At 56.4% G+C, this 25,943-nt stretch overlaps 1 protein-coding gene across 1 annotated transcript in view; it reads right to left on the bottom strand.

Annotated features, from left to right (window-relative positions):
- LOC149432790 (ephrin type-B receptor 2-like) overlaps window positions 1-25,943 on the bottom strand; it is a gene marked incomplete at its 3' end in the record, with an annotated part of 37,589 nt that overhangs the window by 4,637 nt on the left and 7,009 nt on the right.

The raw sequence follows: 25,943 nt of genomic DNA, 5'->3' as shown, positions 1-25,943 counted from the left end.
ATCCGACAACCAATCCCAACGATCCACACAACGATCCCAACAACCAATCTCAACGATCCGCACAAAGATCCCAACAACCGATCTCGACTCATCCACACAACCGATCCCAACGATCCGCACAACCGATCCCAACGATCCGCACAACCGATCCCAACGATCCGCACAACCGATCCCACGAAACTGATCCCGACAACCAATCCCAAGAACCGATCCACACAAAGATCCCAACGATCTGCACAACTGGCCAGACAACCAATTACACAGAATGTGTCCGCGAGGTTCCAAATCTCCAACAAAGGACAAATCTGTGGGAGGTCTGTGGACATCGGAATATGGACGGGACCGGCTGGGGGTCCGTGGACATCGGAATACGGACGGGACCGGCTGGGGGGTCCGTGGACATCGGAATACGGACGGGACCGGCTGGGGGGGTCCGTGGACATCGGAATACGGACGGGACCGGCTGGGGGGTCCGTGGACATCGGAATACGGACGGGACCGGCTGGGGGGTCCGTGGACATCGGAATACGGACGGGACCGGCTGGGGGGTCCGTGACATCGGAATATGGACGGGACCGGCTGGGGGGTCCGTGGACATCGGAATACGGATGGGACCGGCTGGGGGTCCGTGGACATCGGAATACGGACGGGACCGGCTGGGGGGTCCGTGGACATCGGAATACGGACGGACCGGCTGGGGGGTCCGTGGACATCGGAATATGGACGGGACCGGCTGGGGGGTTCGTGGACATCGGAATACAGATGGGACCAGCTGCAGGGTTCGTGGACATCGGAATACGGACGGACCGGCTGGGGGGTCCGTGGACATCGGAATACGGACGGGGACCGGCTGTGGGGTTCAGGATCTTGCAGGTTCCTGGGAGGTGCAGATCCTTCATTGGAAGACAAAGGTCATGACTGTCCATACAAGGACCTGCAGTGGTGGGAAGACAAGGACACGTCTGTTCCTTTAGAAGGATTTGTCGCCATTTCTGCACCCCGCGGGATTCTGGCACTTCATGCGACCGCACAGCGAGGACTCGTACTACAGAGCCCACATCTTAGGGCCCCGGGATGTCTGGGTACTGGGGGCCCCGTATCCACTACTGGAAGATTCCGGGTGCAGATATAGTGAAGGGTCAACCACACAAAGGCCTTTATCCAGAAGGACAAAATCCTGGAGTTCCCCCAGAAGAGAAGATGTGGGGAAATTATGGGGTAACACTTCCGGGGGGGGGACTGAAGGGTGCCGAGACCATGGGGGGGGGACTGAAGGGTGCCGAGACCATGGGGGGGGACTGAAGGGTGCCGAGGACCATGGGGGGGGGGACTGAAGGGTGCCGAGACCATGGGGGGGGGGGACTGAAGGGTGCCGAGACCATGGGGGGGGGACTGAAGGGTGCGAGACCATGGGGGGGGACTGAAGGGTGCCGAGGACATGGGGGGGGGGGACTGAAGGGTGCCGAGACCATGGGGGGGGGGGGGACTGAAGGGTGCCGAGACCATGGGGGGGGACTGAAGGGTGCCGAGGACATGGGGGGGGACTGAAGGGTGCCGAGACCATGGGGGGGGGGGACTGAAGGATGCCGAGACCATGGGGGGGACTGAAGGGTGCCGAGGACATGCGGGGGGTGGACTGAAGGGTGCCGAGGACATGGGGAGGGACTGAAGAGTGCCGAGGACATGGGGAGGGACTGAAGGGTGCCGAGGACATGGGGAGGGACTGAAGGGTGCCGAGGACATGGGGAGGACTGAAGGGTGCCGAGGACATGGGGAGGGACTGAAGGGTGCCGAGGACATGCGGGGGGGGGACTGAAGGGTGCTGAGGACATGCGGGGGGGGGGACCTGAAGGGTGCCGAGGACATGCGGGGGGGGGGACTGAAGGGTGCCGAGGGACATGCGGGGGGGGGGGGGACTGAAGGGTGCCGAGGACATGGGGAGGGACTGAAGGGTGCCGAGGACATGGGAGGGACTGAAGGGTGCCGAGGACATGGGGGGGACTGAAGGGTGCCGAGGACATGGAGGGGGGGGGACTGAAGGGTGCCGAGGACATGGGGGGGAAATGACATGCAAGAAGCCCAAAGAAATATGTGAGCCATCGCTGCTCGTGTATTCCTACCAACATCACCACCATCCATAGAGGAGACGTGATGAGGATGATAACGGTCCATAGATATGACCAGACGTGATGAGGATGATAACGGTCCATAGATATGACCAGACGTGATGAAGATGGTGACAGTCCATAGATATGACCAGACGTGATGAGGATGGTGACAGTCCATACATAAGAGGAGACATGATGAAGATGGTGACAGTCATAGAGGAGACGTGATGAGGATGGTGACAGTCCATAGATATGACCAGACGTGATGAGGATGGTGACAGTCCATAGATATGACCAGACGTGATGAAGATGGTGACAGTCCATAGATATGACCAGACATGATGAGGGATGATAACGGTCCATAGATATGACCAGACGTGATGAGGATGGTGACAGTCCATAGATATGACCAGACGTGATGAGGATGGTGACAGTCCCATAGATATGACCAGACGTGATGAGGATGGTGACAGTCCCATAGATATGACCAGACGTGATGAAGATGGTGACAGTCCCATAGATATGACCAGACGTGATGAGGATGATAACGGTCCATAGATATGACCAGACGTGATGAGGATGGTGACAGTCCATAGAATATGACCAGACGTGATGAGGATGGTGACAGTCCATAGATATGACCAGACGTGATGAGGATGGTGACAGGTCATAGATATGACCAGACGTGATGAGGATGGTGACAGTCCATAGATATGACCAGACGTGATGAGGATGGTGACAGTCCATAGATATGACCAGACGTGATGAGGATGGTGACAGTCCATAGATATGACCAGACGTGATGAGGATGGTGACAGTCCATAGAGGGACGTGATGAGGGGACGGTGGACAGTCCATAGAGGAGACGTGATGAGGACGGTGACAGTCCCATACATAAGAGGAGACATGATGAAGATGGTGACAGTCCATAGATATGACCAGACGTGATGAGGATGGTGACAGTCCATAGATATGACCAGACGTGATGAGGATGGTGACAGTCCATAATATGACCAGACGTGATGAGGATGGTGACAGTCCATAGATATGACCAGACGTGATGAGGATGGTGACAGTCCATAGATATGACCAGACGTGATGAGGATGGTGACAGTCCATAATATGACCAGACGTGATGAGGATGGTGACAGTCCATAGAGGAGACGTGATGAGGACGGTGACAGTCATAGAGGAGACGTGATGAGGATGGTGACAGTCATAGAGTGTGAGGATGGTGACAGTCCATAGATATGACCAGACGTGATGAGGATGGTGACAGTCCATAGATATGACCAGACGTGATGAGGATGGTGACAGTCATAGATATGACCAGACGTGATGAGGATGGTACAGTCCATAGATATGACCAGACGTGATGAGGATGGTACAGTTCCATAGATATGACCAGACGTGATGAGGATGATAACGGTCCATAGATATGACCAGACGTGATGAGGATGGTGACAGTCCATACATAAGAGAGACATGATGAAGATGGTGACAGTCCATAGATATGACCAGACGTGATGAGGATGGTGACAGTCCATAGATATGACCAGACGTGATGAGGATGGTGACAGTCCATAGATATGACCAGACGTGATGAGGATGGTGACAGTCCATAGATATGACCAGACGTGATGAGGATGGTGGACAGTCCATAGATATGACCAGACGTGATGAGGATGGTGACAGTCCATAGATATGACCAGACGTGATGAGGATGGTGAAAGTCCATAGATATGACCAGACGTGATGAGGATGGTGACAGTCCATAGATATGGACCAGACGTGATGAGGATGGTGACAGTCCATAGATATGACCAGACGTGATGAGGATGGTGACAGTCCATAGATATGACCAGACGTGATGAGGATGGTGACAGTCCATAGATATGACCAGACGTGATGAGGATGGTGACAGTCCATAGATATGACCAGACGTGATGAGGATGGTGACAGTCCATAGATATGACCAGACGTGATGAAGATGGTGACAGTCCATAGATATGACCAGACGTGATGAGGATGGTGACAGTCCATAGAGGAGACGTGATGAGGACGGTGACAGTCCATAGAGGAGACGTGATGAGGTGGTGACAGTCCATAGAGGAGACGTGATGAGGATGGTGACAGTCCATAGATATGACCAGACGTGATGAGGGGGATAGGGGGGCAGTGGGGGGATGAGGGGATAGGGGGGCCGTGGGGGGGGAGGGGATAGGGGGGGCCGTGGGGGTGGGTGAGGGGATAGGGGGGGCCGTGGGGGTGGGTGAGGGGATAGGGGGGGGCGTGGGGGGGGGGTGAGGGGATAGGGGGGGCCGTGGGGGTGGGTGAGGGGATAGGGGGGGCCGTGGGGGGGGTGAGGGGAGTGAGGGGGGGGGCCGTGGGGGGTGAGGGGATAGGGGGGGCCGTGGGGGGGGGGGGTGAGGGGATGGGGGGGGGCCGAGGGGATGGGGGGCGTCATCAGCTGGTGACACCGGCCCATTCCCAGGTGACACCGGCAGAGTTCAGGACCTGCCAATCGTATCTGGATGGAAGGAGGAGGGGCTCCAGCAACCACAAGGAATGATCGATCGGGATCACCTGGACAGTCTGCAAATCACAGCGAAGAGTTCACTCAGCCGGAATCTCGGCGTCAAGTTGGGGTCGGTGCGGATCACTCAGTGCTCATCGATACGGCACAGAGCGAACGTATACCCAGAGAGGAGGGGGTCCAGGGAGACGGCACAGAGCGAACGTATATACCCAGAGAGGAGGGGGAGACGGCACAGAGCGAACGTATATACCCAGAGAGGAGGGGGAGACGGCACAGAGCGAACGTATATACCCAGAGAGAGGGGGAGACGGCACAGAGCGAACGTATATACCCAGAGAGGAGGGGGGTCTGGGGAGACGGCACAGAGCGAACGTAAACCCAGAGAGGATGGGGGAGACGGCACAGAGCGAACGTATATACCCAAAGAGGAGGGGGGTTCCCGGGGAGACGGCACAGAGCGAACGTAAACCCAGAGAGGAGGGGGAGACGGCACAGAGCGAACGTAAACCCAGAGAGGAGGGGGAGACGGCACAGAGCGAACGTAAACCCAGAGAGGAGGGGGAGACGGCACAGAGCGAACGTATACCCAGAGAGGAGGGGGATCCGGGAGACGGCACAGAACGAACGTATATACCGAGAGGAGGGGATCCGGGAGACGCACAGACGAAACGTATACCCAGAGAGGAGGGGGATCCGGGGAGACGGCACAGAGCGAACGTAAACCCAGAGAGGAGGGGGAGACGGCACAGAGCGAACGTAAACCCAGAGAGGAGGGGGAGACGGCACAGAGCGAACGTATACCCAGAGGAGGGGGGTCTGGGGAGACGGCACAGAGCGAACGTATACCCAGAGAGGAGGGGGAGACGGCACAGAGCGAACGTATACCCAGAGAGGAGGGGGGTCTGGGGAGACGGCACAGAGCGAACGTATACCCAGAGAGGAGGGGGATCCGGGGAGCAGCTCACACTTAACAGGGAAACACAGCAGTAAGGCACTTAGCACTGAAAGGTCCCACCCAGGAGGACCAATCACCTGAGTCCACACTCCCCCAACCCAGGATCCCCTGGCTCCACGCTCCCCGGATCCCCGACTCCACGGATCCCCTGGCTCCACGCTCCCCGGATCCCTGACTCCACGTTCCCCGGATCCCCTGACTCCACGGATCCCCTGGCTCCACGCTCCCCGGATCCCCTGGCTCCACGCTCCCCGGATCCCCCGACTCCACGCTCCCCGGATCCCCTGACTCCACGGATCCCTGCCTCCACGCTCCCGGATCCCTGACTCCACGGATCCCCTGGCTCCACGCTCCCCGGATCCCCTGGCCTCCACGCTCCCCGGATCCCTGGCTCCGCGCTCCCCTGGCTCCACGCCTCCCCCGGATCCCCCGGCTCCACGGATCCCAGATCACCAGCCGCCGCCATGCATTTCTGAGGGGATCCCATGTACTGGCAGGATCACACTGTATTGCACCAACACCCAGCTGTCACCCCCTATAGGTTCTGAGTGATCACGTGACCTCCGGCGGTCAGTTTGGTGCTCCATAATCGTCTATTAATCGGTTCTTCTAGTTGGGGGGGATGAGGACGCTGCGATTTGATGGTTTCCCAGCATGCAGCGCTCTCATCTCTGGATGTCACCAGTTGGGGTTCAGCTCTTCGTAGTTCCTGCTGGGATTTGGCCTCATAATTGAGGATTGTGGATACCGGTGAGGCCACAGCCGACATGTTCCTGGCCCTGTGCAGGCCGCCATCTCGGGAGCAGGAAATTAAATTACTATCTCCGTAATTAGTACCTCGGCCAATCAGAGTGGAGATCACCCCAACAATCTCAACTTCCCGCTCTGCAGATGGGAGGAGGGCGAGGAGAGTTCACGGGAGGACAAGGATGACCCCTCACAGGTTCCTCATCCGCAACGCGGGAGAAGCCAAACTCCTCATCCAGGCGTCTGCAGAAGATCAGGAAGAGAATTTCCATCCTGACGTGTGGAGGAGCTGGAGGACATCTCAGGAGCATTAATCAAGCCATGGGTGAGATCCGGAGAGTCTCGGCACTTCTCCGGCAGAGTCTGCCTTCTCTCATACTGCCAAGATGGTGCGGAATCATCTCATACAATATCCGTCTGGTATGGAAAAAATGCTGATTTTATCCCCTCCATTCCTCCGGCCTGTCAGGATTGGATGAATCACGGGGCCCTGTACGGGGCCAAACTGACGTTACTGTACCAGCAATGGTTAACAAGCTGCGGCAGCTCGGCGTCCCCCCCACCCACAGGCACAAGACGAAGTCTGACAGCCAAAGCCAAGCTGTCAGAGGAGACCCCCAGATTCCAGGAGCAGATGGTACCACCCCGACCATGGAAAGACGCTCCAGCATTCATCTACAACAAATCTGTCCTACCAAGCACATGGTTGAGGACCAACACAGGCGCTTGCCGAGGAGCTTCCCGACCGCCGATCGGCTCACAACACACAATTCTCAATCCTTCCTCAGGGAGGAGACTGGAGACCATGGACACCTGATATTCCCGAGACCACAGACCATCTGACACCCCCGGACTGGAGACTGTGGACCCCCAATATTCCAGAGACCATCAGACAGCTCCGGCCTGGAGACTGTGGACCCCCAATATTCCAGAGACCATAGACCATCTGACACCCCCGGGACTGGAGACTGTGGACCCCCAATATTCCAGAGACCATAGACCATCTGACACCCCCGGACTGGAGACTGTGGACCCCCAATATTCCAGAGACCATCAGACAGCTCCGGCCTGGAGACTGTGGACACCTTATATTACCGAGACCATAGACCATCAGACAGCCCGGACTGGAGACTGTGGACCCCCAATATTCCAGAGACCATAGACCATCCTGACACCACCCCCGGACTGGAGACTGTGGACCCCCAATATTCCAGAGACCATAGACCATCTGACACCCCCGGACTGGAGACTGTGGACCCCCAATATTCCAGAGACCATAGACCATCTGACACCCCTGGACTGGAGACTGTGGACACCTTATAATTCCAGAGACCATAGACCATCAGACTCCCCCAGAGTAGAGACCCTAGACAACCGATATTCCAGAGACCACAGACCATCTGACACCCCCGGACTGGAGACTGTGGACCCCCAATATTCAGAGACCACAGACCATCTGACACCCCCGGACTGGAGACTGTGGACACCTTATATTCCAGAGACCATAGACCATCAGACAGCTCCGGACTGGAGACTGTGGACCCCCATATTCCCGAGACCATAGACCATCAGACACCCCCAGACTAGAGACCCTGGACACCCGATATTCCCAAGATCATAGACCATCTGACACCCCCAGACTGGAGGACCTAGACGCCCCAACATGTCTCTCTCTTCTCTGCACCATACATACAACATACATGACACGAGGCTGCTGGTAGCCATCATGTTTTAGCATCAACCCCTGAGCAGGCATTCCACCATTAATTCTGAGCGATCATTCGGATCTCATTCTACATTCACATGGCGGGCCCCTCGTCCTCCACACAACAGATGACCCCTCAGAGGATTCCTGTCTATTTGACAGATGGGATGGGGCCAACCGCCATTATTCCAGTGCGGGGGACCTGACACTGGAAGGCCTGTGGGTGCCCAGAGCCCCTTCTGATGGACTCTGCACATCGATCATTGATATTGATCGATTAGTCACATGACTGGGGGGTCAGTATGATCGTCACACACCCAGCGTATATCCTGTATACCGGGCTCATTCATGGACAATCAATGGCCACCAGTCATTCCCACCCTCCCGCTCAGATCCCCGGAACCGGCATTGGCCATAACAGAGGCGCACTGTCCTCCTCTATCTGCTCCATGTCAGCTCTGTGACATCACTCAGCCATGAAGACGTCACTTGCTGGTTCTGGGTCAGTGATGGCAGATCTCCAATCACAGCGCAGCATTGGCGTACAGCAGCCAATGGAAGGGGGGCTCTGCAGCATCACAATAACGCAGCTAATCGCCAAAATGGCCCCAACTAGGCGGCCGCTCGGCACTGGAAATGAGCTCCAGTTACTATGGCGACGCACAGATTGCACGCTGACTCGGCACTCCTGCTGGTTACAGTGAGGTGAGGCGAACAGACGGCCGCGGACTGCGCCAATTCTTTCCTGGTCGCCTCGGCCAGACAGAGCAGACGTGGCACATATGTGGCACTTTCCAGCCTCCAATGATTTCCCTCTGTCCCACAATACTCTGGGGGTTCCAGAGCCGGGAATGGAGCTGTGCACAGTTTGGGAGGGTGTCAGGCCCTGGACTCAGCAGGCTGTATTTAGGGCTCCACCTATAATCTGTGTCTGGAGGATGAGGATCACCTCCACACTCAGGTGATGGCTCTGGATGGTGGGGGGAGGGGGGATTATGAGGACAGGGCGGGTGTTGGTTTCATGGACATTCCAAATCCCCAACTCTGCAATCCCTGCGTGTTAACCCCTCGCTCGCCCCAACAATTCGGCAGCCAGGAAGTGGGGCCCTTAAAGTGCAATCACTGCGCGCTATTAACCCCGGAGCCATCAGCCGCGACAATTATCCTCCAATTTCCACGTTTTCTTTGGCGTTTTGCTTTTCCAAACACTTTAGGGCTCTAGAAGAACAGATGACAGACGGGAGGAATTCCTTCGTAATTGTAGCATCCGAGCCATCGTGGGCGCAGAGCCGGTGCAGAGCCCGAGCCATCGTGGGCGCAGAGCCAAGCCCTCGTGGGCGCAGAGCCGGTGCAGAGCCGAGCCATCGTGGGCGCAGAGCCGAGCCATCGTGGGCGCAGAGCCGAGCCATCGTGGACGCAGAGCCGGTGCAGAGCCGAGCCATCGTGGACGCAGAGCCGAGCCATCGTGGACGCAGAGCCGGCGCAGAGCCGAGCCATCGTGGGCGCAGAGCCGAGCCATCGTGGTTCGCAGAGCCGGTGCAGAGCCGAGCCATCGTGGACGCAGAGCCGGTGCAGAGCCGAGCCATCGTGGCGCAGAGCCAAGCCATCGTGGACGCAGAGCGGCGCAGAAGCCGAGCCATCGTGGGCGCAGAGCCGAGCCATCGTGGACGCAGAGCCGAGCCATCGTGGACGCAGAGCCGGCGCAGAGCTGAGCCATCGTGGGCGCAGAGCCGAGCCATCGTGGTTCGCAGAGCCGGTGCAGAGCCGAGCCATCGTGGACGCAGAGCCGGTGCAGAGCCGAGCCATCGTGGACGCAGAGCCAAGCCATCGTGGGCGCAGGGCCGGTGCAGAGCCGATCCATCGTGGACACAGAGCCGATCCATCGTGGACGCAGAGCCAGTGCAGAGCCGAGCCATCGTGGGCGCAGAGCCGAGCCATCGTGGGCGCAGAGCCGAGCCATCGTGGGCGCAGAAGCGTGCCATCGTGGGCGCAGAGCCGGCGCAGTGAAATGAGAGACGTTTCTGCCGGGACAATCTTCTGGTGAAGACATGGACACCGATTCAGCCAGCAGCAATCCCATAATCAGGCAGGCAAAGGGTCAAATATCCAACAGAGGCAGGAAATTTCCAGCGTGCTGGGCAGATATAGCTGGTGATTCTGCCGGTGTGGGGCGCTGAGTTCAGTAAATCACTCCGTTCCAGAAGGTCTTCTGGTTTGACACCAGGCGAAACAAATATGGCGGAGGTCTGTAGGAAGACGGCGAGGATATCCACCATCCACAGGGACAGCTTCCATCTCAGAGTGAAAACTGGACCATCCAGGCTCATGTTTATGGCGTGTCAGACTTTACCGCAAAGGAAACCCGGAAAAATATCCCATCTGGGATGGGATTGGCTGAGGAAGATCTCTCCTCCGGGATGGGATAGGTCAGGGGAAGATCCTCTCCTCCGGGATAGGATAGGCCAATGGAAGATCTCTCTTCCGTGATGGGATTGGCCAATGGAAGATCTCTCTTCCGTGATGGGATTGGCCGAAGGAAGATCTCTCTTCCATAATGGGACTGGCTGAGGGAAGATCTCTCCTCTTGGGATGGATTGGCTGAGGGAAGATCTCTCCAGCCAGAATGAGATTGGTCAAGGGAAGATCTCTCTTCCGTGATGGGATTGGCTGGGGGAAGATCTCTCTTCCGTGATGGGATTGGGCTGGGGGAAGATCTCTCTTCCGTGATGGGATTGGTTGAGGGAAGATCTCTCTTCCATGATGGGATTGGTTGAGGGAAGATCTCTCTTCCGTGATGGGATTGGTTGAGGGAAGATCTCTCTTCCGTGATGGGATTGGTTGAGGGAAGATCTCTCTTCCATGACAGGATTGGTTGAGGGAAGATCTCTCTTCCATGATGGGATTGGTTGAGGGAAGATCTCTCTTCCATGATGGGATTGGTCGAGGGAAGATCTCTCCTCCGGGATGGGATTGGCTGAGGGAAGATCTCTCCTCTGGAATGGGATTGGTCGAGGGAAGATCTCTCCTCTGGATGGGATTGGCTGAGGGAAGATCTCTCCTCCGGGATGGGATTAGTTGAGGGAAGATCTCTCCTCCGGGATGGGGATTGGTTGAGGGAAGATCTCTCTTTCAGGATGGGATTGGCTGAGGGAAGATCTCTCCTCCGGAATGGGATTGGCGACGAGGGAAGATCTCTACTCCGGGATGGGATTGGCCGAGGGAAGATCTCTACTCCGGGATAGGATTGGCCGAGGGAAGATCTCTACTCCGGGATAGGATTGGCCGAGGGAAGATCTCTACTCCGGGATGGGATTGGCCGAGGGAAGATCTCCTACTGCGGGATAGGATTGGCAGAGGGAAGATCTCTCCTCCGGGATGGGATTTGTTGAGGGAAGATCTCTCCTCCGGGATGGGATTAGTTGAGGGAAGATCTCTCCTCCGGGATGGGATTGGTGGAGGGAAGATCTCTCCTCCGGGATGGGATTGGTCGAGGGAAGATCTCTCCTCCGGGATGGGATTAGTTGAGGGAAGATCTCTCCTCCGGGATGAGATTAGTTAAGGAAGATCTCTCCTCCGGGATGGGATTGGTCGAGGGAAGATCTCTCCTCCGGGATGGGATTGGTCGAGGGAAGATCTCTCCTCCGGGATGGGATTAGTTGAGGGAAGATCTCTCTTTCAGGATGGGATTGGTCGAGGGAAGATCTCTCCTCCGGGATGGGATTAGTTGAGGGAAGATCTCTCCTCCGGGATGAGATTAGTTAAGGGAAGATCTCTCCTCCGGGATGGGATTGGTCGAGGGAAGATCTCTCCCTCCGGGATGGGATTGGTCGAGGGGAAGATCTCTCCTCCGGGATGGGATTGGGTGGAGGGAAGATCTCTCCTCCGGATGAGATTAGTTAAGGGAAGATTCTCTCCTCCGGGATGGGATTAGTTGAGGGAAGATCTCTCCTCCGGGATGGGATTGGTTGAGGGAAGATCTCTCTTTCAGGATGGGATTGGTCGAGGGAAGATCTCTCCTCCGGGATGGGGATTAGCTGAGGGAAGTTAACCCTTTCCCTTCCTCATACTAGTATGAGTGGGGGAGGGTCTGGTGCAATAAAGCAATTATTCCCCCCCCACCCACACACATTAACCCCATCCCTACCATGTCATCCTCCACTTTTACCCCCCACATTCCCCCTAACTTTACATTGTCTCTGCTGTATCACCCCATCCCCCCTATCCTCTCTCCACCCTATTGGGTATCAGCCATCTACCAGTTCTGGGTGGAGTGACCCGTCTGCCCCTCAGTACTGGTCTCTGTCATCGTTAGGTGACCTGGAATCTCCCCAGCCGGAGGCTCGCTGTGTCATGGCGGGTGGCTGGGCAAGTCGGGGCCGGCAGCCAACACACCTGGCACAGCGGCTGGCACAGAGCAGGACATTCCAGATACACAAGCGGTTTCCCGGGAAATGAGGGAGGGCTCCGGGGCACAACTCAAACACCTCCGATGTGCCGCCAATTCAATCCAGGACGGGGTCAGGGACACGCCAGGAGGTGCCGGGAGAACAGAGGAGCCACTGTCTGCCGCCAACAAGATGGAATCCCATCTCTCAGCCAAGATGGAGGCCGCCACGATCAAACACGTGCCGCCACTCAGCCTCATCCCCACAGGACACCCATGGAGGGTCTCCAGGTGACCCCAAATACCCCTACCCAAGATATATTCTACACAATCCTGGGTGCCGGGACGGGAGCGAGAGACCCCCATAGATATAATACACCGTACGAGACCCCCATAGATATAATACACCGTACGAGACCCCCATAGATGTAATACACCGTACGAGACCCCATAGATGTAATACACCGTACGAGACCCCCATAAGATGTAATACACCGTACGAGACCCCCATAGATGTAATACACCGTACGAGACCCCCATAGATGTAATACACCGTACGAGACCCCCATAGATGTAATACACCGTACGAGACCCCCATAGATGTAATTACACCGTACGAGACCCCCATAGATGTAATACACCGTACGAGACCCCCATAGATGTAATACACCGTACGAGACCCCCATAGATGTAATACACCGTACGAGACCCCCATAGATGTAATACACCGTACGAGACCCCCATAGATGTAATACACCGTACGAGACCCCCATAGATGGTTAATACACCGTACGAGACCCCCATAGATATAATACACCGTACGAGACCCCCATAGATATATCACACCGTACGAGACCCCCATAGATATATCACACCGTACGAGACCCCCATAGATATATCACACCGTACGAGACCCCCATAGATATAATACACCGTACGAGACCCCCATAGATATAATACACCGTACGAGACCCCCATAGATATAATACACCGTACGAGACCCCCATAGATATAATACACCGTACGAGACCCCATAGATATAATACACCGTACGAGACCCCCATAGATATAATACACCGTACGAGACCCCCATAGATATAATACACCGTACGAGACCCCCATAGATATAATACACCCGTATGAGACCCCCATAGATATAATACACCCGTACGAGACCCCCATAGATATAATACACCGTACGAGACCCATAGATATAATACACCCGTATGAGACCCCCATAGATATAATACACCGTACGAGACCCCCATAGATATAATACACCGTACGAGACCCCATAGATATAATACACCGTACGAGACCCCCATAGATATATCACAACGTACGAGACCCCCATAGATATAATACACCGTACGAGACCCCCATAGATATAATACACCGTACGAGACCCCCATAGATATAATACACCGTACGAGACCCCCATAGATATATCACACCGTACGAGACCCCCATAGATATAATACACTGTATGAGACCCCCATAGATATAATACACTGTATGAGACCCCCATAGATATATCACACCGTACGAGACCCCCATAGATATAATACACTGTATGAGGACCCCCATAGATATAATACACCGTACGAGACCCCATAGATATATCACACCGTACGAGACCCCCATAGATATAATACACCGTACGAGACCCCCATAGATATATCACACTGTACGAGACAGCCGTGTGATTGGCGGCACATACATCAGCGTGTTCCCCGTGAGAGCGGAGGAGGGGTGGGGGGGGAGAGACGTGGCGGGAAAGCCGGTGACAAAGCCGTGGCAGCTGTGTGTTTGCAAACATGGGAGCGGAGCTGTGAGGAGCGCTGAAAGCAGTAATTGTCTTTAATTAGCGGAGGTTGGAGGAATCTAAAGCTTTGACAAAAGACATCTCCTGCGTGCCAACAGCCGCCGCCGCCACCGCCGCCGCCACCGCCGCCGCCGCACTTCCTCACACATTCCAAGATTTACTGCACACAACCCAACGGAGAATCTCCCGCCAGATCCACGACCCTCATCTCCAATCCCATATGTGTGGAACCATGGCTGAGACACCGGACCCCTGTACACCATGACCGCCATCACCGGACCCCCTGTACACCATGACCGCCATCACCGGACCCCTGTACACCATGACCGCCATCCCCGGACCCCCTGTACACCATGACCGCCATCACCGGACCCCCTGTACACCATGACCGCCATCCCCGGACCCCCTGTACACCATGACCGCCATCACCGGACCCCCTGTACACCATGACCGCCATCCCCGGACCCCCTGTACACCATGACCGCCATCCCCGGACCCCCTGTACACCATGACCGCCATCCCCGGACCCCCTGTACACCATGACCGCCATCACCGGACCCCTATATACCATGACCGCCATCCCCGGACCCCCTGTACACCATGACCGCCATCACCGGACCCCTATATACCATGACCGCCATCCCCAGACCCCCTGTACACCATGACCGCCATCACCGGACCCCCTGTACACCATGACCGCCATCACCGGACCCCCTGTACACCATGACCGCCATCCCCGGACCCCCTGTACACCATGACCGCCATCACCGGACCCCCTGTACACCATGACCGCCATCACCGGACCCCTATATACCATGACCGCCATCCCCGGACCCCCTGTACACCATGACCGCCATCCCCGGACCCCTGTACACCATGACCGCCATCCCCGGACCCCCTGTACACCATGACCGCCATCCCCGGACCCTGTACACCATGACCGCCATCCCCGGACCCCCTGTACACCATGACCGCCATCACCGGACCCTATATACCATGACCGCCATCCCCGGACCCCCTGTACACCATGACCGCCATCCCCGACCCCCTGTACACCATGACCGCCATCCCCGGACCCCCTGTACACCATGACCGCCATCACCGGACCCCCTGTACACCATGACCGCCATCCCCGGACCCCCTGTACACCATGACCGCCATCACCGGACCCCTATATACCATGACCGCCATCCCCGGACCCCCTGTACACCATGACCGCCATCCCCGGACCCCTGTACACCATGACCGCCATCCCCGGACCCCTGTACACCATGACCGCCATCCCCGGACCCTGTACACCATGACCGCCATCCCCGGACCCCCCGTACACCATGACCGCCATCCCCGGACCCCCCGTACACCATGACCGCCATCACCGGACCCCCTGTACACCATGACCGCCATCACCGGACCCCCTGTACACCATGACCGCCATCCCTGGACCCTCTGTACACCATGACCGCCATCACCGGACCCCCTGTACACCATGACCGCCATCCCTGGACCCTCTGTACACCATGACCGCCATCACCGGACCCCCTGTACACCATGACCGCCATCACAGGATCTCCTGTACACCATGACCGCCATCACAGGATCTCCTGTACACCATGACCGCCATCACCGGACCCCCTGTACACCATGACCGCCATCCCTGGACCCTCTGTACACCATGACCGCCATCACAGGATCTCCTGTACACCATGACCGCCATCACTGGACCCCCGTACACCATGACCACCATCACCGGACCCCCGTACACCATGACCACCATCACCGGACCCCCTGTACACCATGACCACCATCACCGGACCCCCTGTACACCATGGCCGAATCCCCCCATACACCATGACCACCATTATCAGATCTTCCAAATACACCACGACCACCAATGACCATGACCACCATCACCGGATCCCCTGTAAACCATTGGCTGCCATCACTGGTTCCCCCCATACACCATGACCACCATCGCCAGATCATCCAGTACAACATGACCACCAATGACCATGGCCGCCATCATTGGATCTCCTGTACACCATGTATAATAATTATAGTCTGTGATTGGGGGGGCATTAGAGTGTAAGCTCTGCGTTCTATTTCTGTACTTTCCAATTGTTGGTAACCATAGCAAAGGAGGGGTGGTGGGTGGAAGAGGCGGTCTTCGTTGGAGGGTGGTGGGTGGAAGAGGCGGTCTTCACTGGAGGGGTGGTGGGTGGAAGAGGTGGTCTTCACTGGAGGGGTGGTGGGTGGAAGAGGCGGTCTTCACTGGAGGGGTGGTGGGTGGAAGAGGCGGTCTTCACTGGAGGGGTGGTGGGTGGAAGAGGCGGTCTTCACTGGAGGGGTGTTGGGTGGAAGAGGCGGTCTTCGTTGGAGGGGTGGTGGGTGGAAGAGGCGGTCTTCACTGGAGGGGTGGTGGGTGGAAGAGGCGGTCTTCACTGGAGGGGTGGTGGGTGGAAGAGGCGGTCTTCACTGGAGGGGTGTTGGGTGGAAGAGGCGGTCTTCACTGGAGGGGTGGTGGGTGAAGAGGCGGTCTTCACTGGAGGGGTGTTGGGTGGAAGAGGCGGTCTTCATTGGAGGGGTGGTGGGTGGAAGAGGCGGTCCTTTCGTTGGAGGGGTGGTGGGTGGAAGAGGCGGTCTTCGTTGGAGGGGTGGTGGGTGGAAGAGGCGGTCTTCGTTGGAGGGGTGGTGGGTGGAAGAGGCGGTCTTCACTGGAGGGGTGGTGGGTGGAAGAGGCAGTCTTCATTGGAGGGGTGGTGGGTGGAAGAGGTGGTCTTCATTGGGGACATTACTCCGATGTCCCTCCTACAATGGACGCGGAATTCTCTCCGGTGCCCCATGATTACCTATTGCCTGGGACCCCATGAGCTGTCAGTCCGCCCCTGCCGGTGCCCCATGCCGGTGACAATGATGGCGCACCAATCACAGAGTATCCGTGACTCCGCTCTCCATGTGTATATTCCGCCCCTCGCTGCGTCACACGCCATGAAGGAAAATGGCCGGCTGTGCCGGGTCATTACAGCCCATATAATGGCCTGCAGACCAGGAGGAAGGAGTGAGATCTCAGGAGCCATTATCACCGCTTAGCACCAGAGGAACGCACCACACATGGGGCACACAGGGACCCCTCACATGGAGGAAGAGATAGTCTGCAGGATTGGAGGCAGCCGTTGCGCCCCCTGTAGAACGGGCGTAGTTTCCCATAAGAAGCCCATTGTGTGCAGAACATACAAGCCGAGTGCTGAGCGTGTGGAGAGATTTACGAGTCATCCTCATATGTGCTGCACTCTTCATATGTCGTCCTCCTATGTGCTGCACTCTTCATATGTCGTCCTCATGTGCTGCACTCTTCATATGTCGTCCTCATGTGCTGCACTCTTCATATGTCGTCATGTGCTGCACTCTTCATATGTCGTCCTCATGTGCTGCACTCTTCATATGTCGTCCTCATGTGCTGCACTCTGATGGTGTCATGCGATGGTCGCCCTGTTGTCTTCCTGCATGGTGTTGGATGGTGTCATGCGATGGTCGCCCTGTTGTCTTCCTGGATGGTGTCATGCGATGGTCGCCCCGTTGTCTTCCTGCATGGTGTTGGATTGTGTCATGCGATGGTCGCCCATTGTCTTCCTGCATGGTGTTGGATTGTGTCATGCGATGGTCGGCCCATTGTCTTCCTGCATGGTGTTGGATGGTGTCATGCGATGGTCGCCCCGTTGTCTTCCTGCATGGTGTTGGATGGTGTCATGCGATGGTCGCCCTGTTGTCTTCCTGCATGGTGTTGGATGGTGTCATGCGATGGTCGCCCCGTTGTCTTCCTGCATGGTGTTGGATGGTGTCATGCGATGGTCGCCCCGTTGTCTTCCTGCGTGGTTTTGGATGGTGTCATGCGATGGTCGCCCCGTTGTCTTCCTGCATGGTCATACTAAGAGGTACAATCCTGAGAGGAGGAACTGAAGGCGATATTTCCATCCCAGTACCGTCATCTAATCATGTGTTTGTGACTCTCCGGGGTCACATGTTCTGGTGGTGGAGCACCAATCATATTGAAGACAGGTGGTGACCACCTGCAAGGTTCAACACACCGGGACCATGTCCACATTGGACGTATTTATATCACATATATGGTTGCCATAGTTGCAGCAATTTATTTATAATATTTGTATACAATTCACCCGATTGTCTTTACTCACTAAATACTGAATTATCCGCACCGCCTCAACACACCAAGAACACGGCTGAATTATCCGCACCGCCTCAACACACCAAGAACACGGCCTGAATTATCCGCACCGCCTCAACACACCAAGAACACGGCTGAATTATCCGCACCGCCTCAACACACCAAGAACACGGCTGAATTATCCGCACCGCCTCAACACACCAAGAACACGGCTGAATTATCAGCACCGCCTCAACACACCAAGAACACGGCTGAATTATCCGCACCGCCTCAACACACCAAGAACACGGCTGAATTATCCGCACCGCCTCAACACACCAAGAACACGGCTGAATTATCAGCACCGCCTCAACACACCAAGAACACGGCTGAATTATCAGCACCGCCTCAACACACCAAGAACACGGCTGAATTATCAGCACCGCCTCAACACACCAAGAACACGGCTGAATTATCAGCACCGCCTCAACACACCAAGAACACGGCTGAATTATCCGCACCGCCTCAACACACCAAGAACACGGCTGAATTATCAGCACCGCCTCAACACACCAAGAACACGGCTGAATTATCAGCACCGCCTCAACACACCAAGAACACGGCTGAATTATCCGCACCGCCTCAACACAAGACGGAGAGGAGGACTCCTCCCCACTTCCTGCACACAATAAAAGACCAAACATGGACAATCTGCTGCCACACGTGAGGGCCTCATACAATTCCTCGTCTGAAGAAACGGTTATTGCTGACAAGACTCTCCTGTTCTCATCCAATGAGGCACAAAATGGAAGAGAATATTCAACCAATGAGGAGGCAAAGGTGATCTATTTCCAGAAGAACCAGAAGTCCCAGCAGACCCAAAGTAACTGTTTCTGGCCCATACAAGCCCATCCCTTCTCAGTGCAGTGGAGGAGTTAAGCGGTGGAGCCATTGTCTAGGAGAACGTCTTCCACATCTGATAATACTTTGGATGTTGCACCTTGGACGGCATCCCAAGAGCGGAGCCTGTGGCCAGGATCGTGTTCCGTGCCGTGTTGTGTGTGAGATGATCGGAGGGCGTGATGGGAAGCAGTGGGGTTCCCAGGCGGCTTTCATTATTATACAGCATTAATACCTGGGCTGGAAGGACAACTGAGGTCCTCTAACCGCATCTTCATCATCCCGTACTCTAATGTCTTCCAGACCCAATCCGTCCATTACTCAACTGACGCCACTCAGGATCTCACAGATCACGTCTAGCAACCCATAAAGAGACCCTGGAGACCGTGAGAGGAGCAAGGTTTGACTCTCTGTGTCTGGAGAGCAATATAGAGAATGACCCTGATTGGTGGAACGGAAGGGGTTCAGGGACATCAGCCGCCACTCCAATCAATAAGCGGGCCAAACAGTGAATGACTCCTCTATAGCATGCGCAAAGGAGGACAAAGAGGAACAGAAGGATGTCCACTCTGGGCCCAATCATCTCCTTTGTGGAACAGTACAGCAAATGGCCCCGATTTGGGTGACGACAAGTTCAGGGGCCTCATCCTCCACCCTTAACTGAAACAATTCCACAGCCAGACGGTACTGGAAAGTCACAGGACTGTGCACTCTGGACCCCTGGGGGGGGGGGGGGGAAGTTGTGTGTGTGTGTGTGGGGGGGGGGGGTCTACTACACACCCAAATAACCACCAACTTCCAGCGTCTTCACAATGAACTCCGTCCAAAGCTGGGAACTAAGTGCCAGTTGGATCGGAAACTGGGCCCCAATCCTGGTCTACCGTCTTCTTGTCAATCCTGATTCACCTATGCATGGCCAGAGGAAAAGGCGAATTTCATAAAGTATTGCAGAGACGAAGACCTCCACGAAGAGGACCGGTCATCTCTGAGATTGACGTTGGTTGGATACTTAGGACATTTTCTATGGCGGTCGTCTTCGGAATCTTTTCACAGGGGATTGGTCGGACTCAGAAGAGAGTCTGGCCTGTGATGTACATTCTAGGTCATCCTTCACACATGGCGATTTGGTGAGAAGGACCAATAAAGGTGTGAAGGAAGGACATCTGTGTCCATGGACACCACAGACTGACTTTCAAAGGACAATCAGGAAAGAGGCCTCCAACACAAAACACTATTTTTGGACAAATATGTAAGAAAAACCCGTAAATTCAATAAAACCGATCACAATTCTGAGTTCCTTCTGAAGGGGATGAGGGATGGGAGAGCTCTGTCTGGACTACACAATCACCACGACATTAGAAATGGAGGGGCGACCTGACTACACCCTGGCAGGCCTGGCACCTTCTTCCTCTTACCCTCTCTAGGCTTTCTGTGCCCGTGTATGTTCCAGGAAAGACCCTGCAGCATGGAGATGATGGATTTGCCCTGGTGATGGGAGGAGATGGTGGATTTACCCTGGTGATGGGAGGAGATGATGGATTTGCCCTGGTGATGGGAGGAGATGATGGATTTGCCCTGGTGATGGGAGGAGATGGCGGTCCTGTCCTAGTTATGGGAGGAGATGGTGGATTTGCCCTGGTGATGGGAGGAGATGATGGATTTGCCCTGGTGATGGGAGGAGATGGTTGTCCTGTCCTAGTTATGGGAGGAGATGGTGGATTTGCCCTGGTGATGGGAGGAGATGGTGGATTTACCCTGGTGATGGGAGGAGATGGTGGATTTACCCTGGTGATGGGAGGAGATGGTTGTCCTGTCCTAGTTATGGGAGGAGATGGTGGATTTGCCCTGGTGATGGGGGGAGATGATGGATTTGCCCTGGTGATGGGGGGAGATGATGGATTTGCCCTGGTGATGGGAGGAGATGGTGGATTTGCCCTGGTGATGGGAGGAGATGGTGGATTTGCCCTGGTGATGGGAGGAGATGGTGGATTTGCCCTGGTGATGGGGGGAGATGGTGGATTTGCCCTGGTGATGGGGGGAGATGGTGGATTTGCCCTGGTGATGGGAGGAGATGGTGGATTTGCCCTGGTGATGGGGGGAGATGGTGGATTTGCCCTGGTGATGGGGGGAGATGGTGGATTTGCCCTGGTGATGGGGGGAGATGGTGGATTTGCCCTGGTGATGGGGGGAGATGGTGGATTTGCCCTGGTGATGGGGGGAGATGGTGGATTTTCCCTGGTGATGGGGGGAGATGGTGGAAGATGGTGGATTTTCCCTGGTGATGGGTGGAGATGGTTGTCCTGCCCTGGTGATGGGGGGAGATGGTTGTCCTGCCCTGGTGATGGGGGGAGATGGTTGTCCTGCCCTGGTGATGGGGGGAGATGGTTGTCCTGCCCTGGTGATGGGGGGAGATGGTTGTCCTGCCCTGGTGATGGGTGGAGATGGTTGTCCTGCCCTGGTGATGGGGGGAGATGGTTGTCCTGCCCTGGTGATGGGGGGAGATGGTGGTCCTGTCCTGGTGATGGGGGGAGATGGTGGTCCTGTCCTGGTGATGGGAGGAGATGGTGGTCCTGTCCTGGTGATGGGGGGAGATGGTGGTCCTGTCCTGGTGATGGGGGGAGATGGTGGTCCTGTCCTGGTGATGGGGGGAGATGGTTGTCCTGTCCTGGTGATGGGGGGAGATGGTGGTCCTGTCCTGGTGATGGGGGGAGATGGTGGTTTTCAGACATTGCCGATGACTACAGTATCAGTAGAACATCTGGTACTTTGTACACAGATGTAGGGAACCCCGGAGACTGTCCTGGACTTCTATTTCACTCTGATGTCATCTGGCCAAATTCATATCCCACCCATAATGCCTCTTACTGGCTCTGCCCAAAACTGTCACACCCTGCAGTGCAGGTCAGGGAACACAGGGCAGGGGCTCAGAATGCACATTTTCCGGGAGACGTTTAGCTGGGATGAGCTGCGGAGAGGAGTCTGTTTCTCGTCGTCCTGTCTGGAGTCCTCATGGCTCTCCGAGGACCCTCCATCATATGACGACTTCTGTTTTATTCAATGCCATGGAAGCTTTTAGTCTCCCGGCGTGATTCATACGGTTGTCCTACGAGACCTCCCTCTAATACTGTCCTCTGTGAGTGAGGTCACCCAATGGTGCTGGAGAGAGACGTAGATGATGGAAGACTTGGCTCAGCCACAAATCCCCACAACATTCCCACCGCCTGTGCTACAGGAGCCAACCCAATCCAGATCCCTGTGTACCGGACAGCAGGACCAGGACGTTGGAGCACACGCTGGGCCCCGGCACACCACGTTTCTTCATATTAGAAGAGTACAGACAGCAACACAGACTCTTCCACCGGGCAGCCAACTTACTGGAAAACAAAAAAGTACAAACAAGCAAAAAAACCGTCCCTGATGGTCACAGTCCAGAGCGCCCAATCACAGTGTGTTCCTCACCGGCCAGACCGGAGGATGGCAGAAAAATAATACGATAATCAACAAAGTATTGTGAATAATATTATACCCATCAGGTCCACCATAACGTTCCACCGGATCCACCATAGCGTTCCACCGGGTCCACCATAGCGTTCCACCGGGTCCACCATAGCGTTCCACCGGGTCCACCATAGCGTTCCACCGGGTCCACCATAGCGTTCCACCGGGTCCACCATAGCGTTCCACCGGGTCCACCATAGCGTTCCACCGGGTCCACCATAGCGTTCCACCGGGTCCACCATAGCGTTCCACCGGGTCCACCATAACGTTCCACCGGGTCCACCATAGCGTTCCACCGGGTCCACCATAGCGTTCCACCGGATCCACCATAGCGTTCCACCGGGTCCACCATAACGTTCCACCGGGTCCACCATAGCGTTCCACCGGGTCCACCATAGCGTTCCACCGGATCCACCATAACGTTCCACCGGGTCCACCATAGCGTTCCTCCGGGTCCACCATAGCGTTCCTCCGGGTCCACCATAGCGCTCCACCGGGTCCACCATAACGCTCCACCGGGTCCACCATAACGCTCCACCGGGTCCACCATAACGCTCCACCGGGTCCACCATAACGCTCCTCCGGATCCACCATAGCGTTCCACCGGGTCCACCATAGCGTTCCACCGGGTCCACCATAGCTTTCCACCGGGTCCACCACAGCGTTCCTCCGGGTCCACCATAACGTTCCACCGGGTCCACCATAGCGTTCCACCGGGTCCACCATAACGTTCCACCGGGTCCACCATAGGGTTCCACCGGGTCCACCATAGCGTTCCAACGGATCCACCATAGCGTTCCACCGGGTCCACCATAACATTCCGTTGGGTCCACCATAGTGTTCCAACGGGTCCACCATAACGTTCCACCGGGTCCACCATAGCGTTCCACCGGGTCCACTATAGCGTTCCACCGGGTCCACCATAACATTCCGTTGGGTCCACCATAGTGTTCCAACGGGTCCATCCACCATAATGTTCTATCAGGTCAACGTTCCATCAGGTCCACCATAACGTTCCATCAGGTTTGCTACGAAGGTCAGACTGGACCATTTGTGGGGCCCAATACCGCATGTTCTGCACATGAACCACTCCTGGTGAGGGTCAGACTGTCTGTGGGTCCTACCAGTCAGCCTGGTCCAGCATACAGACACCATGTATACAGCATATCAGATTGGGATGGATGGGTGACGGTCCCCTCTCATCGGTATGAATTGCAGATACAGAAGTATGGGGGGGGGGTCATACATTGTGTCCCCTGTAGGAGCTCCTGTTTCCATCACCGCTCTCCTCCAATCAGGACCCTGGGTTGTGTCCCCTGTAGGAGCTCCTGTTTCCATCACCGCTCTCCTCCAATCAGGACCCTAGGTTGTGTCCCCTGTAGGAGCTCCTGCTGCCATCACCGCTCTCCTCCAATCAGGACCCGGGTTGTGTCCCCTGCGGGAGCTCCTGCTTCCATCACCGCTCTCCTCCAATCAGGACCCTGGGTTGTGTCCCCTGCGGGAGCTCCTGCTTCCATCACCGCTCTCCTCCAATCAGGACCCTGGGTTGTGTCCCCTGCGGGAGCTCCTGCTTCCATCACCGCTCTCCTCCAATCAGGACCCTGGGTTGTGTCCCCTGCGGGAGCTCCTGCTTCCATCACCGCTCTCCTCCAATCAGGACCCTGGGTTGTGTCCCCTGCGGGAGCTCCTGCTTCCATCACCGCTCTCCTCCAATCAGGACCCTAGGTTGTGTCCCCTGCGGGAGCTCCTGCTTCCATCACCGCTCTCCTCCAATCAGGACCCTAGGTTGTGTCCCCTGTAGGAGCTCCTGCTTCCATCACCGCTCTCCTCCAATCAGGACCCTAGGTTGTGGCTCCTGCTTCCATCACCGCTCTCCTCCAATCAGGACCCTAGGTCGTGTCCCCTGCGGGAGCTCCTGCTTCCATCACCGCTCTCCTCCAATCAGGACCCTAGGTTGTGTCCCCTGCGGGAGCTCCTGCTTCCATCACCGCTCTCCTCCAATCAGGACCCTAGGTTGTGTCCCCTGTAGGAGCTCCTGCTTCCATCACCGCTCTCCTCCAATCAGGACCCTAGGTTGTGTCCCCTGCAGGAGCTCCTGCTTCCATCACCGCTCTCCTCCAATCAGGACCCTAGGTCGTGTCCCCTGCGGGAGCTCCTGCTTCCATCACCGCTCTCCTCCAATCAGGACCCTAGGTTGTGTCCCCTGCGGGAGCTCCTGCTTCCATCACCGCTCTCCTCCAATCAGGACCCTAGGTTGTGTCCCCTGTAGGAGCTCCTGCTTCCATCACCGCTCTCCTCCAATCAGGACCCTAGGTTGTGGCTCCTGCTTCCATCACCGCTCTCCTCCAATCAGGACCCTAGGTCGTGTCCCCTGCGGGAGCTCCTGCTTCCATCACCGCTCTCCTCCAATCAGGACCCTAGGTTGTGTCCCCTGCGGGAGCTCCTGCTTCCATCACCGCTCTCCTCCAATCAGGACCCTAGGTTGTGTCCCCTGTAGGAGCTCCTGCTTCCATCACCGCTCTCCTCCAATCAGGACCCTAGGTTGTGTCCCCTGCAGGAGCTCCTGCTTCCATCACCGCTCTCCTCCAATCAGGACCCTAGGTCGTGTCCCCTGCGGGAGCTCCTGCTTCCATCACCGCTCTCCTCCAATCAGGACCCTAGGTTGTGTCCCCTGCGGGAGCTCCTGCTTCCATCACCGCTCTCCTCCAATCAGGACCCTAGGTGTGTCCCCTGTAGGAGCTCCTGCTTCCATCACCGCTCTCCTCCAATCAGGACCCTAGGTTGTGTCCCCTGTAGGAGCTCCTGCTGCCTAGGCTGGTCTGTGGGTATCCCCGGCACTGTGTGGGGATCCCCGGGAGCTCCTTATTCCCACAGATCCGGGAAGGCGGCACGTTTGACCGTGGAGGGATCAGGGGAGGGATCAGGGGAGGGATCAGGGGAGGGACCAGGGGAGGGACCAGCGGAGGGACCAGCGGAGGGACCAGCGGAGGGACCAGGGGAGGGACCAGGGGAGGGATGGGGAGTATCAGAGCCGTGCAGTCTGTCCTAGAAGACGAGGGCAGCCCACATGGACCCGGGTGCAGAGTACACAGGGGATCCCTTACCTGAATATTGGGGGGTGGG

The sequence above is a fragment of the Staurois parvus genome, unplaced genomic scaffold, assembly GCF_062004578.1.
Source record: "Staurois parvus isolate SC_StPar_1 unplaced genomic scaffold, SC_StPar_1.0 ptg002109l, whole genome shotgun sequence".
Taxonomy (NCBI): Eukaryota; Metazoa; Chordata; class Amphibia; order Anura; family Ranidae; genus Staurois; species Staurois parvus.
The sequence above is the reverse complement of the archived record's forward strand: the minus strand, read 5'-3'. Positions and strand labels throughout refer to the sequence as shown.